The following is a 4,276-nucleotide window of genomic DNA, read 5'->3' on the forward strand; positions in this document are numbered from 1 at the left end:
TGCTGGACATTTTTCCTCCCTAGGTGCAGCACTTTGCACTTCTCCTTGTTGAACTGCATTCTGTTGTTTTCCGCCCATTTGTCCAACCTGTCCAGGTCTGCTTGTAGCTCTTCCCTGCCCTCCGGCGTGTCCACTTCTCCCCACAGTTTTGTGTCATCCGCAAACTTGGACAGAGTACACTTCACTCCCTCGTCCAAGTCGCTGATGAAGACATTAAAGAGTATCGGTCCAAGGACCGAACCCTGTGGGACCCCACTGCCCACCCCCTTCCAGGTCAATACCGACCCATCCACTACGACTCTCTGGGTACAACCCTCTAGCCAATTCGCCACCCACCGGACTGTGTAGTCATCCAAGTCACAGCTTCTTAACTTGTTCACCAATATGGGGTGGGATACCATATCAAAGGCCTTCCTGAAGTCTAAATATGCAGGTTAGCTACTCTTAAACAAAAGGAAGAGCTTACCTTAAAGGCTCCTCTTCAAAGCGCAGGGCTACTAACTGACCTGAGAACTGCTTGCCCTGTTTCTTCACTCCCTGGCCACACAGGGAGTCTCCTTTTATACCCTGCTGGGCCTGGACTGGCTCCACCCTCTCATTAGGGCCTTTGTCAGACACAGGCAGCAATCGCTCAGCCTGCAGCACTCCCAAGGTACCCAAACAAACACTCAGCAAACCAAACATGCAGGCAGCCCTGGCTCAGTCACTTTCCCAGAGTAGGATCTGGTACCTGATGCCAGGCTTCTCTTCCTCTTTCTCCTCTTGCTCCCAGCAAATTTCTTGCACCATTTGCTACCCCTGTTTGTTCGCTCCCTGGTCACTCAGGGAATCAGCACTTTCTTCCAGTTAAAATCATGCAGAGGCAATCCTGGATCACCTCACACCTCAAGGCACACTTCAAAGGATCTGGCAGCACCCCAAGAATAAGAATCACTGCATTAGTGTCTTCTCCAACAGCCTTGCAATCCAAACAATTATCAATGCATGGCACAATTTACTGTGCCTGGGGAAATCCTCTGGTAGAGTGGAGCTGCTGTAACTTCTGCAGTTCTTTGCCAGACACTTAACAGATGGGGACAAGGAAAAGGGAGACTGATTAGGGCATCCATGCACCTAGTTGATTTCCATCTTTAGGATACTGTAATTTAGGGTTACCATATTTCTAGTATCAAAAAGTGGACACCTGTGGGGGGATGGAGCAGGGCAGAGGGCAAGATGTTGGGAGGGGCAGTGATATGCCTATGTCCTCCCTCTGCCCCTCACTTCTAAGTTATAGCCTGCCCCCAGCCCTGCTGCTGCCTCTCACTCCTGATCCACTGTACCTCACCCCTCAGCCCTGCTCGTGCCCCTCACTCCTGACCTGCAGCCCCTACCCCTGCCCCAGCCCCACTGGTGCCCCTCACTCCTGACCTGCAGCCCCTACCCCTGCTCCCCCAGCCCTGCTGGTGCCCCTCACTCCTGACCCAAAGCCTCCTGCCAGTGCCCCTCATTTCCACCCCACAGCCCTCTGTCCCCCTCAGCCCTATTGCCCACACAGCTCTCTCTCACCTGTGAGCAGCTGCCAAGGCTGATGCATAGAGCACATGATCCCCCATGAGTGACTGGTACTGCCTTAGGGGGGGCACATACCCCACCCCCCTCCCCGTGACCTGTCCTGCCGACCAGGGTGGGGTCCTCCCACGGCCAATCCTGCCAACTGCTGGGGGTCCCCCCACAGCTGATCTCACTGCTCAGGGAGACCCCTGTGGCCGATCCCATGATGGCCGATCACTGTGGCCAATCACTGCAGCCACTTCTGGTGCAGTTTTTAGGTATGACCTAAAAACTATTATATAAAGCCCAAGCAAAAGTCTCTGTTATGTAACTAATGCCCAACTGCAATGATAAGGAGGAGACAGTCTTAGATAAAGGAGGCTTGAAAACAAAAGCAGAATCAGAGGACTAGGGCAAAGAGCTCATTAAAATACTAAAAATTACGCCCCTAGGTGGGGAGAAAGTATGTTAATGAAACATACATGTATATAAATGAGATACATAGCTAAAACACAGGTATAGGGACATGCTCAGTAAAGAACTCCTTGCGTCACTCCTTTATAACCAATTAGCAAACAAGAATGCTTATAAAGGTCTAAACCCCTGTATAAAAGATGCTTAAAATTAAGAATCGGTGTGCTTGTTATATAAAATTATTCCGCTTATATTTTTTATTGCTAGCAATAAATCTTCTTTATACTTTTACCCCTGATATTTTTATTGGCCTTTGTATACCGGGCACGATCCCAGACTTGAGCTGGGGCTCAACAGTTTTTGGCACCCCAGATGGGACTCGAACCCACAATCTCTGGTTTAGGACTACCGGACATAAATAAGCCTTTTTCCCTTTTTGTACATGACCGAAGTGGGGTAGCCGTGGGAGTTTTAACACAAAAATTGGATAGTTAAAAAAGACAGGTGGCATATATGTCTAAACAGTTGGACTTTGTGTCATCCGGATGGCCTGTTTGTCTCCGGGCTGTTACTGCCACCTGTCTGCTAATACAAAAAGCTAAAAAGTTAACCCTAGGCCATAAAATGACTATATATGTACCTCACGCAGTACTTACCGTCCTAGAGCAAAAAGGAGGGAACTGGTTAACCCCGGGACAAATGGCTCGATATCAGGCTATCCTCCTAGACAAGCCTAAAATAAAATTGGCCATTTCTTGCACTATAAATCCAACAACACTGCTGCCATCTATGGCTGACACACCAGATCTTATACATGACTGCCTACAAACATTAAAAGCTGTTTATTCTTCAAGGCCAAATCTAAAAAACAAACCTCTTAAAAAAGCTGACCTAAAGTTCTACACTGATGGCAGCTCAAATATAAAAAATAAAATTCAAAAATCTGGATACGCTATCGTGACTACACAATATGTGATAAAAACAGGACCTTTAAACCCATCTGTTTCAGCTCAAAAGGCTGAACTCATTGCTATGACTCGGGCTTTACAATTGGCGGCCAACAAAACTGTAAATATTTATACTAACTCTAAATATGTTTTCCTTGTTTTACATGCTCACGGAGCGCTGTAAAAAGAGCAGAGTCTACTTGATGCTAAAAGAGCAGACATTAAGCATAGCAAAGAAGGGGAAACACGGGTGGCTAATAACAAAGGATGGCCGCATTATCATCCCAGCTGCCTGGGTTCATGTGATAATAAAAAGCGCTCATCATGATACCCACTACGGACCCAGGGCCCTAATAAAATGGATCAGTCACTATATAACTGGAGTGAGATTAAGAAAGGCTGCCAAAAAGATATCAGAGACATGTGAAGTCTGCCAGAAAAATAACCCCCCCCAAAAAAACAAAAAACTTCAAAACATCAAAAAATAGACAATGGGCCAAAAAAAAAATGGCAGATAAATTTTACTGAGTTGCCCCGACAACAAGGGATAAGATATCTCCTTGTCTTTGTAAACACTTTCTCTAATTGGGTTGAGTGCTTCCCATGTCGGACTGCCCAAGCCCGAGAGGTGATCAAAATACTCCTACAAAAAATTATACCTCGCTTCGAAATTCCAAAAGGAATAGGGTCAGACAATGGCCCACATTTCATTACACAAATTACTCAGAAGGTTTCTGGGTTCCTAAAAATCAGCTGACATTTACACACCCCTTAAAGACCTCAGTCCAATAAAAAAATAAAACATATAAATCAGACCTTAAAAAGACACCTTACAAAGATTTGCCAAAAAACTCGACTCAAATGGCCAGAGGCCCTACCCTTGGCCCTATTACAAATAAGGGTCGCACCACATTCTAAATTGAGATTAAGCCCGTTTAAAATAATATATAATAAGCCTTACCCTCTGAGTCTGCCCATGGATACTAAACAACAATTACATGTTTAAAAAAAAAAATGATTAAAAAATATATATGGTCCTTGGTTTCTGTTTTGTCTTCCATCCATCAACAGATACAAGACGTGCTACAAACACAGGACCAGTCTCCTGCCCCAAAAAATCAATTATTACCTGGGAGTTACGTCCTTATAAAAAATTAAAACAAAAAACCACTTCAAGCCAGATAAAAAGGCCCGCATAAGATACTTCTAACAACCCCGACGGCCGCAAAGCTCAAAAAAATCAAAACTTAGATACATTCCAGTCGCCTAAAGCCGGTGGCTGGACTGGAACAAAAAAAAACCCCTACAGACTCCGAGACCGGAGACAAAAAGCAATAAAAGATAAAGCCAATAAGAGACTTAAAATTCCTATTAAAAAAAAA

Source organism: Alligator sinensis, unplaced genomic scaffold (assembly GCF_000455745.1).
Source record: "Alligator sinensis unplaced genomic scaffold, ASM45574v1 scaffold367_1, whole genome shotgun sequence".
Taxonomy (NCBI): domain Eukaryota; kingdom Metazoa; phylum Chordata; order Crocodylia; family Alligatoridae; genus Alligator; species Alligator sinensis.